Genomic DNA, 14,628 nt, shown 5'->3' on the forward strand with positions numbered 1-14,628 from the left:
TTAATAAGAAACTAATAAAAAAGACAAATGAATATAATATAATATATATGAAAATACATAAAAATATATAAATTGATGTAATGATTAAATTATACGTTTCATAAAAAAAATCTAAAAGAATTATATAACTTTATAAATAATAAATATTAATTTTATTAAATTTGGAAAATTAAAAAAGTTAAAGAGTTATTAAATCAAAATTTTAACATGTTCACACTAATTAAAAAAAATGTAATTTTGATCACAAATCTTAATCGAATGATATTGATTTAAACTAGTGACAGAATAAATTACTATCTATAAATAAATTAATTAGTCCATCAAAATTTTACAAATTAAATTAAATTTTTTAACTTTTATACCTATTTTATGCTAATATCTCTGAATCGTAAAATTTATAAACCAAAATTAAGAAACCCAAATTAAATTGAAAAAATTATCAAAACAAAATTTGAAAATTAAGGAATAATTGTATAAAAGCATTATTATTAAACTAATTAATATAGAAATAGTTATGAAGTAAAAAATTAATTTTATTGGCAAAAAAATATAATTACACATGAATCAATTATGGTTATAAGGTATTACTAACAAAGATAAAATAAAAGTTGGATAAAAAATAAACATGATTTGTGATTACTTGTATGATGATATTATGTTTCTGGACGTTAAATTTTGTAAAAAGGAAAGTCCATGGGCTGGCCCTGGCCTATAGGGCTTTAGGGGCTTTTAGGCCTGTGGGCTTTTTTAATGAAGAGTTTTTTTGGCCCTGTGGACTTTTTTGGCCCTGTGGACTTTTTTGGCCCCAACCCACATGGGCTAGGGCCAAATCTTATTAAAGGGGTTCATTTCACAGCTCTACTAACTAACGTTAGTGTGGTTCAGCCATTTAAAATAACTTTTTAAAAATTAGGTTTAATAGGTTCGGAAGTCCCTATATTTGCGGGTTAGTTTCAATTGGGTCCTCTAATTTTGGAAGTAATCAATTGACTCTCTGTTTTGATAAAATTGAATCAATAATGTCCTTGCCGTTAATCTTAGTAAATGGCGTTAATTTTCTAGCGAGGTGGCATGCTGAGGTGGCTTTTAATTAGCATGTGGCACAATGTGTGTAAACCTTCTCCCCTTCCCCTTTCCCGAAACCTTCTCACCTTTCCTTTCCCCTTCCCCTTCCCCTTCCCCTTCCCCACCAACTCCAACCTCACCTTCTCCCATCTTTGGGAAACTTTCTTCTCGTCCTCCGACACCCACGCCATCTCCCTGTCGCCGCCACACCCCTCCTCCGCCCCCTCTACCTCGACGACATGAAAACTGAAAACCAGTTAAAAAAACTGTAATTAGCTCTATGGGACATTTTCTTTAAGCTGATTTATCCTACTGTTGAATGACTGAGAATCCTTGACAGTGGATTGAATTGAAGAATAGAAATGAATGTAATTGATTTAGGTTATGTGATTTAATGATGGAAATGATTGAATTTGGTTTGCATTTGATAGAATAGAAAAAGAAGAAATTTAAAAGTGAAAAAAATGTAATATATGTTTAAATAAAAGGGGAGAGGAGAAGAATGTCTCTCTTTCTCTGAACTTAGGTATGTGTGAATGGCTGCTAGCTAACATGGTGGAAAGCTGTCCACTCTCATTGTCTTTCTCTCAAAAATAGCAACTCAGAATTCCAATCTCTTGAATTTTCTATTCCAGTTGAGTAAATCATCTTTCCCCTTCACTTCACTCCACTTTACTTCCATCTTCCACTGTTTGCAAACTCTCTCTCAAACACTGCCTTTCCTTTTCTCGCTCCCTCTTTCTCTTTCAGTATACTTTTCCCGATTCTCTATTTTTTCCTCCTTCGACTCTGCTTCAGCAACCTCACACCCTCTCTGTCTTCACCATATTCACCTATTTGTTGTGGATGCCCCAAGTGGCTTTTCTCAAAGAGAGGACTCAAATTCCAAGCTTTCAAACTCAAATTCCCTCATTGATTTGAAACTGGGTCAATTTGCTGACCATGGAGATGCCATTGATGCGAGGTTTTCCAAAGTTTTGTCTTCTTTTGAGTCATCAACGCCTACTAAGAGAGTGAGAGTTTCGGGGGTTCACACATCGTGCCACGTGATAATTAAAAGCCACCTCAGCATGCCACCTTGCTAAAAACTTAACGCTGTTTACTAAGATTAACGGCAATGACATTATTGATTCAATTTTATCAAAACAGGGAGTCAATTGATCACTTCCAAAATTGGAGGACCGAATTGAAACTAACCCGCAAATATAGGGACTTCCGAACCTATTAAACCTAAAAATTAAAATCTAATCTAGAAGACTTTTTGGAAAGGGAAAATTATTTTTTGGTTTTTAAAAATTCATTTCGAAAATGTTGGTCTTTTTCTTCCTTTCATCATTTGAAGCGCTCTCTTCTCTCTTGGTTGTCTTTCTTTATCACTAGTGCAGAAATGGTCTTTAACATTATGCATATAACGTCTAATCACCGAAAATCCAACGTGAAAAATAACCGGTGGCATTTTTGTAAAAGAAATGTCATTATAGAAGTTGGTTCCTCCCAGGTTAGATGTCAAATCATCCTTTAGACGTCGCCTTCCCCCTAAATCAGATGTCAAATCCTTCTTTGGACGTCAAAAAGGTCCAAAAATATCCCATTTTAAGCGTCAAATTAATTTCTTTTTATGACATAGACGTCAGACCCCAAATCAGACGTCAAATATTAGACGTTGCACCCCAAAGATTAGACGTCAAAAAGGTACAAAAATATCTCATTTTAAGCGTCAATATTAACTTTTTTTTATGATATAAACGTCAGTGCCCCCAAATCAGACGTCAAATCTTCTGACAGAAGCTTCAAAATCATAATTGAAAGGTCACTTTTGCAAACATTAGACGTCGAACATAGCAGGGGTCGGCGTCTAATACACATTAGATGTCGGATCTCCTTCCCCAAACGTCAATAAGCTGCGAAAATATCGCAAAAGTAGCGCGAAAATAGATTTTTTTACCAATTAGACGTCAGTTCTAGAGGGGGTTGATGTCAAATGCCCTTTTAAACCCTAAACACTCAGAATGCGAGCCTCACTTTCTTTCGGGTTTTCGTTTGAGTTTTTGCTTAAAATGTTCACATTCACTAGTTACACATTGCGTTCATCTTCTTCCTCTGCTTTCTCTCGTTCGCCTTTAACGTTCGAGTAAGTTTTCTTCCACTTTGCACTGTTTAAAATCTTTTTGCACCAATTATATTACGTTCGGAACTCTTATTTTTCATTTACACCAATTAAAATTCATTTTCATTGACTTTTAGTGTAGTTCTTAGATACATTTTAGGACAATTGCGACGGGGATTTTCGAACCCTTATTGTGCTCGATTAATATGTGTTGTGAAGAATGGAGAATAAGTTAGTGAAGATTCTCATATGAGAGTGAGAGAATCAGTTCGTGTGTGTCTCGTAACGTGAGAGAATCGATTAAGTGTATTATCTTTTAGTGATGGTTGGTGAGTGTCGGTGATGATGGATCATGACATGATATGGAAAGTGTGGGTGTGTGGGTGGGTCATGAGTGTGCCCAAACTTTGCATATCTCCATGGAAATTCTGTGGGATAATTTTTGTGTTAGATTGATTATACTGAGGAAAAAACGTAGTCCTGAACAGGATCTCCTTGTTTATTGTTTTCATTATAATCTAATGTTATATTGCTTAGCTTCGTTTGTTTAATCAATTTAAATTATGTTAGTGTTTTTCGAGGAATTAGGAGAACATTGTGTTGAAAGCTTGGGAGAGGTTGAGAATGGTATAATGTAGTTTCCATTGTGGTAGGTGATGAAGCAGCCAACAATTTCTAACTTTTTTAATTATTATTAAAATGGAAACAAATACATCTCATCATATTTTTAACATCAATCATAATTAATATCTAAATATTTATTCTGTTATAAAATATAAAATGTATTCTTTATTTATTACTATTACTTTTTTAAAATTATTTAATAAAAATATTTTAAATAATTTTTTTTAACTCATCTCAAAATCATTTCATATTATTTTTTAACATTAAAAGAAATTTTATAATCTTTATTTTCTATCTATTAAAACTCTTTTTTATTTATCACATCACTTAAATCATTTACAAACTTTTATCTTCAAATCTTTTCAAAGAAACAATATCAATTTTATCTCAATCTATTTAAATTCATCTATTTACAATCTCTTAAATTCGTCTTATAAATCCTAAAACGAAAAACTCATCCCCACCAAAATGAGTCTTGCACTATTTCCTTTATGTTTTTAAAATAGATTTGGCATCAAAACGAGGAATGGCCAATGTCACTTAATTTCAATTAAATCCACAGTTGATGTTAATTTTTCTTATAAGATCTGTTATTTGGTCAACATCAATTTTGTAATTTTAATTAAAAATTGTCACCGATATCTTATTTTAATATTTTAAAAAATTGACGTTGAATAAGTGATATTATAAGATTTTTTGTGTTAATACTTATTACTACAATCACAAATCATACTTTCCAAACAAATCATGAAAGTTAACTTTTGAGGCAAGACTCGCAAAAGTATGTAATACTCTACTATTCTTCATGTGTCTCTTTCAATTTCGTGCCATTTTGCTTTTCAATCTTTGCAATCAAGTATGGGAATAAGCACCCTCCACCCCATTTTGTAATCGTCACAATTTTGATCTCCCATTTCAACATAATAAAAGATGAGAAAGTTTGCAAACTATAGTAATTTGAGAGATGAAATAGATTGAGTTAATTACAAAACATTGTATTGAAACAATGCATGTTAATAAATAAACATGTCTTTGTTTGTGTAGGTTAAATATATATGTTAGGAAGAGTGAGCGTAAAGTTAAAATATGGTAGTGTTGCTAGAGTGAATTAGTTATGTTATGATTGGTGTGTGATAATGTATGTTATATAAGGACATAAAAGAAGGAAAGAGAAAGTAAATGAGAAGTCACATAAACATTTTATTTAAACAAGAAAAAGTTTGAAGATGTATGAAAGGAAAGATGGAAGGAGTGTAAAAGCAAGAAGAGGGAAAAGAGTAAAAGAAGAAAGAAAGAAACATTCGGATATGTGACTGGCAGCGGGGATGAGATCAATGGATGATGACTCCACAGCTTTTAACAATTGTCTTTACGTATTTAGTGATGATATCTCCAATGTCAAAATCAATTGGGAGGACAGAGGAGTTACCAAAATTAAAGGCAACGTAAATGCAGTCAACAGCTTCCTCAAAATCCAACCCCTGAAAGGCGGAGCAGCAGGAAGAATTGAGGGAACCACCCTCTGGCAGCGTTTTCAACACCGTCCCACATGCACCTTGCAACTCATCTATACATGAACTCTGAGACCTCACCATTGAGACTGATAGCAGACTCAGAGAGAGGAGGAGTAGGCCAACATATTCATTGCAACCCATTTCACACACCTAATTTCACAATACTACTTCCTTACTTTTCTTTTTTATTGTCAATGATTAACAACTCAACACCAACGGGCTAATTTATAGCCCACAAAGTATACTTCTTTTCAAAAACAATTTAACTTATCAAAAAAATTCATTCAAGGGTACTTTTATTCTTACTATATTATGATCATTTTTTCAGATTTCATCTAATTAATTATCGTAGAAACGGATCAATATATTTATGTTGTAAAATTCTACTACTAACATACAATTATAAAATACCATATTACAGTAATTAAATAAAATAATAATCATATTATTTAATTTAAAAATAAATATTCAATTAAAATATTTTTTCTTAAATACTTAATACACCAAAAGATCAACTAAAAGGTTCTCAAATTTATCATAAGCTTAACTTAACTATTAATTATGTTGTGTGCCGTGTTCTCACTGCCAGTTTCATAACACGTTTTTCTTAAGGTAATAATTCTTATTAATTTGTTTAAAAAGTGACTCCTTTTAACTTAATTAGTATGTTGTGTGCCGTGTTCTCACTGCCAGTTTCATAACAAGTGTTTCTTAAGGTAATAATTCTTATTAATTTGCTTAAAAAGTGACTCCTTCTTAATGTTGTATTAGAGCTTTTACTTATGGCATAGATTAATGGATATATATATATATATATATATATATATATATATATATATATATATATATATATATATATATATATATATATATATATATATATATATTTATATATTGTTCTTGCTGAAATGAGACGAGGATAACCGTCTAAAGAGTTCATGTCTCAATTGAACGTTATCCTTGGTTCTTGTTCTAGATAACCGATCGGTATATGGGGGTGACCTGCAGAACACTTACCTCAGAATTAAACCTTTATTTATAGAGTTTAAAAGAATCTGACTAATTAATTTACCTTTTAATGATTATTACTAATTAATTTACCACTTAACGATTATTACTGCACACACACACATTTATCGATGGATTTATGATTCGTTAGTAACATACATTTATCGATGGCTTTACCAATAGAGTAGAGAATGAATAGTTACTGATAGGCTATGGTCGTTGGTAACAAACTTCGTAACTTAATGACAGATATATCCGCCAGTAATATCGTCAATAAATGTTATCATTCATTACCGACAGACGATGGTCGTCGGTAAATGTTTCGAGTTTATGAAATCAAAAATTAGTTTTTCTTCTCTCCAATTTTTGTTTTCCAAAAACCTTCAACCTCAACCTCCCCTAACCTCCCCCTCTTCTCATAATCTGGCACTCCCCCACCATCGGTCGTTCTGTTGTGCCTACTAGCAACCACCACCGCCGTCAACCCCAACCACCATTAACCCAACCTCTGTTCATCTCCTTTGCTATTACCCCCGCGAATTGTAAATCGCCTTTCTCCCTTGCGTGGCGCGACATTGATGAAGGCTTGGTGGATGGTGGCGGTGCATGACGATTGTTGGTGGCTCTACGTGACAATAAGTGACGGTGGACGTTGTATCACGGTGGGTGTTGGCGATGGAGGGTTTATCCTTCGTTGACGCTAGGTCAGTGTTGTGACGTGACAGTTGTGGTTCTAGGGGTGTTGCTCGACGACTCAAGGCTTCTTCGTGGATGGTATGCCGAAGGTCTAGCGAAGGTAAGTTTGTGTTTAAGTTTTTTATTTTTTTCATTTTCTTTTCAATTAGACGTGGAATTGGTTCATGCGTGGGTGGTGTTTCAAATATGTTTTTTGTGTGCAGTACAATTTGTCATGAAAGGTTTGATTTATGATTAACTTTATGTGCCTTCTTGTTTTAGTTCTGGAATTGGTTTAATGGATTGCCTTAATGCAGAATTAGTGTATGTTCTGGTGTATAATGCGTTAGATTTTGGAATGGGGTTTAGTTTTATTATTACAATTATGCTTGCTACCAATTTAGGATCAATTTATTATTTATCTTGAATTCCTTAGCTTATATGTGTTTTAGTAGTAGTTGTTATAGGTTTGGTTTTCATTGCTTTTTGCATTTTGGTGCACATCATATGATCACATTGTTCATTCTAGGATTATCATTCTTACATTAGTTTTATTTCATGTATTCTTTATGATCAAAGTGTGATTTTAAATTTTGGGTGTTATGTGACCTGTTTTGAATGCATTGTTTCGCTTTTCTCATGAATTCAGATTTATCTTGCAGTTACTATCATGCATTAGTTTGACTTTATTAGAGGATTTGAGAGTCTGGAATGGTTTTAAATTATTTACTGCATTTTAATTTTCATTTCAACATTATTGTTATAGATTAGTCATTGTAATTGCAATCTAAACTCGTTTTCCATGAGTTTTTTTGTTGTCGAGAGATTGTTCCTCATTTTGGGAGAGTGTATGGTTGTAGCAGCGTTTGTTGAGGGATTTTTTTTGTCAAAGGTTCGTGCTTGCTACATCTTCATCGAGGGAGAGTTCGTGGTTATCCAGAAGTTCTAAATTGTTAGATGCCTCACGGACCATCGATGTAAGTTATGAGTCCTTCTTTGTTTATGTATGAATTTGTTTATGTATCAATGTTTATGGAATTGTATATGCATAATTGCATTTGAATTTAGAAAAACATACTTTAAGCATCACTATTGACACTGAAGTAGTCTTGAGATGGTGGTGACTGAGTGGAAAATGAACATGTCTTGAGAACTTTCTATTTAAGTGCTTAAGGTTTAGGTTTTTATTTAACTGTCGCACCTAAGCTTTTAGATATTGGGGTAATAGATAGAAATTGAGTTTCACATTTTAGCTAATCCACTTGATGAGCGCAAGCAAGCAGCCCGACGAGCGGCACATATTAGTGCAACTTCACAACCAATTTTAGCCCATGGCTAGTGTTTGTGTCATCAACGAGAATGATTGTCAAACGTATGACAAACAAGAGTAGAAGATTGCAGCGTTTGATATTCTATAGGAATGGTGAATGATGTGACCTTCCTAATGATGTTTTTAACTTGGTCCAGAAGGATCTTGAAGTCAAGAAGGTAGTTGTAGAGATAAAGTTAAATGTGCAAGGTGTATCTCACAACAAACATTATAATACCAACAAACAGAAAAGTGGAAATCAATGAAATGGATCACTCTAGATTGAGTAAGTGTAGTGGAGAGTTCAATGCTCTAGTTAAAGGTATTCAAATTGATACTAAACAAAACTACTATGAATATGATGTAAAAGTTGAATATAACATTAACAAACACAACTTTGTCTTGGTTGGTGAACCTATTCAGCACAATCAAGACATAGGTTTAGATGCTTATATTGAATCAATATATGAAAAATTAGATTTGAATTATGTACAAAAGATGTATATCAATATTAGCCTGATTTTATGAGTATGGATTGTTTATTGTTTTGTGTAGGTCTGATGATTATTTGAATATGGGATAGACAAAATATAAATTGCATTAGTCTCTATTTGGCACTTACTGACGGATATACTGGTAGATATATCCTTCGGTAATTATCGACGGATATATCTTTTGGTAATTATCGACAGATTTATCTACCGATAGTTACCGACGACTTATATCCGTCGGTAATGGTTACCGACAACGAAGTTACCAACAAATTTGTGATTTTCGATATACCGTCAAAAATTGTTCATTGCCAATGGATATTGGTTATTTTCGACGGATTGTGTCCGTCAATATTTTTGTTTTTTTTTTGTAGTGAAGGCTTTTGAGCCCTTACAATTGAGACTGATAACATTGTGATGATTACAAAATGGGGTGGATTCCCATACTTACTTGCAAAGATTAAAATGCAAAAACACACGACATTGAAAGAGAATGATGAAGAATAATATAGTGATTCCTATTTTACGAGTCTTATCTCAAAAGTTGGTTTTTATAATTTAAAGGGAAAGTATGATCCTGTGGTTGTGGAACAGGAACAAACATAAAAATTGCTTATAATGTTATCCATTGCTTACTTTTTTGTGTTCTTCATAATCTTAGATTGTATTATGTCTCTTATTTTTATTTGATCTCAAACAATATGTTTTTCAAGTTAAGGAACTATTTTTTCTGGATAAAAAATATTTTAGATGTTTGATAAATTATTAGCTTAATTGTTAGTTTATTTTAAGATTTATTAGATGATTGATGATGTAAGATCCAAGAAAATAGGGGTTTTAAAAATAAAGTAGTTTTGAGACTTTGGATTTTTGTTTGGAAATTAGTGTTGTTGAGTGTATATTTTGTTAGAACATAATTGTTATGTTATTTTTTTTATATATTTTTGCCTAGGGGCAAAAGGGTTTTTTACCTTTATTTAATTGGTGTAGAAATTAATTAAGGACTAGTTTGATGTTTAGAAACCCTAGACTAGAAACTCTAAAGAAGGTCCAACTAAACTCGTGTCAGCAAATGAAGAGAGATAAAAACCTTGAGAAAAGGCAATCAGGTGGCGCTGAGTACCCCCCCCCCCCCCCGCCCCGCGCCTTGCTGCTCAATGCTAGCGTTCTCCTTCCAGAAATCACAACACGTGTTCAATGTGTTCAACACCTGCTTCATGCCCTACATACGTGGCAGCTAATCCTCACTTCACGGCTGATTATCAGCTTCCTTATATCATAGTTGGGTTGGCATAAATACATTATAAAAGGCACCCATCAGATTGTATGAAATCACTTTTGGATGAATATAGAGATTTGCTGAAGCTATTGAGCCAACCTTTCTCTACACCAAAAGTCACTCATTGTGTTTTCCCCAATACCCCTCTAGCTTCCTTCCATTGATTGTGGGTCGTCTGAGTTAGAGTCATTCTTCCAGATAGCACCTCCTCCACAAAATTCCTCCATTAAGCTTACATTTTTGCTGCTTCCTTGCTTCATTACTTCGTGCTCACTATTTCATTGATGAGTCTGCCAGAGCATAAGCTATGATGCGGTAATCAGAGCTCAAGTTCATCCACCCATTATGAGCTAAGTGATTCTTCTTCAATTTCATCTTGTCTAAATCTCATTTTTGCTTCTTTTCTTGGTTTTGTATCACTATTCCATTGCCTTTGATGATTCCAGTAGGTTATGTTTGATTAATTCTTGTGTTCCATCTTTAATTTGACTATTCTTCATCATTTCAATCGGTCTAATTTTTATTTTGAGTCATTTTATTTGAGCATCATATTTTGTCTTGTCTTTAGTCATGTTCATTTGCTTAATTGTCAAAAAATTTGGTTAAAATTGTGTTTCTATTTCATCTGCATAATCTAAAGAGTGTTCATTATCTGCACACTAAGACAGCCATGACAAACTCAATGAGAGCTCAAGTGCATGATTTGTGACACCAAACTCAGTTTCAGATTCTTGAGCAATAGCATAATTTTGTTGTTTTCATTTGCAAGCCAGTGGTGATTTGAATCTGTGATTTAATGTCAAAAAGAGCTACTACTCGATGCATACCATATAATCAATGAAATGCTTCTTCAAAAAGCTTGGTAGCATCATTGGAAAACTCTAATTGCACCAATTCTCCATGTTAGAAATGAAGAGCCTTGTTTCTCAACACCAAAAGAGGGTGAATTGGTGATTACCATAAACAAATGATTTTTAAATCTTTTCACAAACATAGAATGATTTTTAACCTTTCTTATAATTTAAGAAATACGTGTCTGCAATGAAAGGAGAAGAGATAAGGAAAGAAGAACAAACACAAGTTTTTTATCCTAGCTCGACCTCAATGCCTACATTCAGTTTACTTCCAATCAAGCTGAGATTGATGGATCTTTCACTATAATGATTTGAGTTTTACACCAAAGGCTTTACAGAGACTCTCTAAAATGTAAACACCTCTCCCACTCGACAATCAAATATAGAAAGAAAACACATGCACAAAGAACCACACGTCCTTGTTGTAGAATCCTTTGAGACCATCTCTCAAAGCCCAAGAACTCCTCGTTCTTCTTCCTATCACACACGAACAGGGCAACACAATCCAAGATTGTAGAATACACTTTTCTTATCAACGTAGAAACACCTCAGCAATGCAGATAAAGATCACTCTATTCGTCCATAATGTTTCTCTCAAGAATCCTTCAAGTTTCTTGCAATTCTTCAAGTCTTGATTATTGGAGCTTTTAATTCATCTGTAACACTTTTCTTAAATTAAAGATACCAGATATGAAAATTTTAGAATGATCAATTCGTTACAGTTCAATATGCAGTGTGCGAATATATAATTATCCCATGACAGACGCAGATTAATGGATTACGTTAGTAATGTAATCGGTTACATTAAAATCATATGTACATAATTTTAACTAACACATTTCTAATTGAATGCACAATTAATGTAATCAATTTGGAATAAATGTTAGTCAAACATATTTAAAAAATATGACCGTTATAATTGTTTTGATATAGTTTGTAATTCAATATGCAGATATAGTCAATAATTTGATATAGTTTGTAATTCAATATGCAGATATAGTTTGATATAGTCAATAATTTGTAATTCAATATGCAGATATAGTTTTATGCATATATCAGATGTAATCACACAAGTATCAAATAGTAAAGCTCCCACTATCAATGTGCATAATTTCTAAAAATATTGCAAACATTCAATTCAACATCAGAGCAACATGATAATGATATATCAGAGCATGTATCATAGAAAATAGTTCCAAGCAATATATCAAAAGATATAACAAAATTAAGAGTATTGCAGATAATGCTTGAACCTAATACAATTAAGTGTTACCATTCATAATACTCAAAAAGATTCATAGCGTATAATAAACAATGAGATTTATAATAAATGAACACATATGAGATCAAAATAAATGGTTCAAAGTGAATGATTTAGTAGTAAGAAGTTTCAAACCATATTCGCGAAAAGTAATCGATTATACTACTCCTTTAATCAATTTAATTCAACAAGATATTGAAAAATCCATTTCACATCAGTGATCAAGTTTTGATCAACATTAGACTTGCATAAACTTTCTTTTCAACTACATTGAGGATTAGTCCAAATAAAATATAATTGTGAAGTAAAACAACATCACAAACTAAGTATGAATATGCAAAAGATTAATGTAACAGTGAATGATTTGTTTACATTCACACAACATATATATATATATATATATATATATATATATATATATATATATATATATATATATATATATATATATATATATATATATATATATATATCAGATTCAATGTTATCTAATGCAATTTTGATCAAGTATTCCTAGTTTATTCACCATTCATGATAATCAATAGATTAAAATCCATAATATAATATAATTTCATTTAAACCAAACACAGAGTACAATCATAACCAAAAAATGAATGGCTTAACAGCCAAGATTACATTCAAACAAACCAACAAAATATTAAATCATAATTGACTTACACGTTAAACCCCTATTCTAACTCAGACATGTCCATGGAATTTTCATCAGTAGACTCATCCTCATCATCAAACTCTTCTATTGAAGAAGAATTATCCCCATGGTTTGCAATGAGCTCATCTACTTTATTTTCAATTCAAGATACAAATTTCTCTAACCTTAAATCCTTTCAGAAGTTATGTTAAATTGGTCCATGGCATATCTTTCAAATTCGCTCATGGGGGTGAACGAAGACAAATTTTCTCTAATGTAAGATGATCCAACTATACTTCTACCTGGAGTTTGAAGATCTCTGAAAACCCATATATCATTTGTTTTCTTCAGCCCAATGCATGTCAGGATTGCTTTCCCAATTTCATTGGTTTTGTTGCAAACAACCTTGGTTTCTTTAGTGAGATTTACTTGATGAAGCATCATGATTTTGCTGATGAACACACCATATGGTAAGTTGTGCCCATCATTGGTTCTTGCATCAATCATGGTCTTTTAAGACTGCAACCCATTTTGTAGGTATTCCCGTTTTTATGGCATTCAGCAGAAATAAGTCTTCCTTGGACAATCTATCATGTAGGAATCTACCAGGTAGTAACACCCAAGCAAGGATTTAAGCACACATCTTTTCTTCTCTATTCATCATATTGTGTAAATATAACTTATTATACCCTTGTATCTTCTTGAATACCTAAGGCAATCTCTATAAATCTTCTTCTTGGTAGTCCACCTATTGTGATCAGAATCCTCCATATGAGACATATATCCCTCAAGTTTAAGACCAGCTACAAGTAGCCAAACATTATCATCGATTGTAATATCTATACCCTTTACTTGAGAATGAATGATACCATCGATAACTCTCAAGTTGGTGTAAAAGACTTCAACCAGATAAGGGAAACGATCTCCTTTCATCTGAACAAAAGTTGCAAGACCGTGATGAGTAAGCCACTCCAGAAATAGAAAGCCCTCATTTCTCAGCAATTGAAGATTTAATGACTTATGAGGAACCACTATTTTTGACTTTCCTCTAGCTTAAGAACTTGTAACAAACATCATCATCGATTATTCACCCACTTAGACTTACATTCCTTATGATTCAGGAAACCTTCTCTTCCCTTCTTGATGATGATGATGCAGAGGCCATTTCTGAATAGAATTCTGGAATGTCTTTCTCAAATTAGGGTTTTAAGACTTCAGTTATAAAAACAATGAGTGCACTACTAGATTTTCAAATCTTGTATTTATATGGGTGTGCATCAATTAATTTTAGTATCAGGACCAATTAGAAATTTTAGATTTTGAAAGGCCTGATGAAACACTTTAATTGATTTAATTATTTTTTAAATCAATTAAGTTTTAACACAGTTTCAGACACAACAAAGAAATACTGAAAGATAGTCTAATCGATTTCATTATAATGCAATCGTATAAAAGTCGTGAAAACATTTTTTTTTCAACCAATTTTGAAGAGGAAACAAGCAAACATCATTCACACACATCAATACACATTCACAAATAGAGACAATGATGCATGAATGCAAAAAATTAATATAAGATGTTACCAAATATGATACTCAAGAGAATTATTTATATATTCCTTTGAAATTTCTCCTTGAGTGTTGTCTATTGCTTGTTCAGCTTACTTTCCTGCAAAACTTTTAAAAGGTTTTGTAGCAGGTACCTAAATGAACTTGGGTCCTTTCTTGTTAGTTATAGGAGTTGGTTCTTTAGGAATCCACTTGAATTTTCTTTTAGGAACACCAATTTTCCT

The sequence above is a fragment of the Vigna umbellata genome, chromosome 11 (assembly GCF_029865625.1).
Source record: "Vigna umbellata cultivar VRB3 chromosome 11, Vumbellata_1.0, whole genome shotgun sequence".
In the NCBI taxonomy this organism is placed as follows: Eukaryota; Viridiplantae; Streptophyta; class Magnoliopsida; order Fabales; family Fabaceae; genus Vigna; species Vigna umbellata.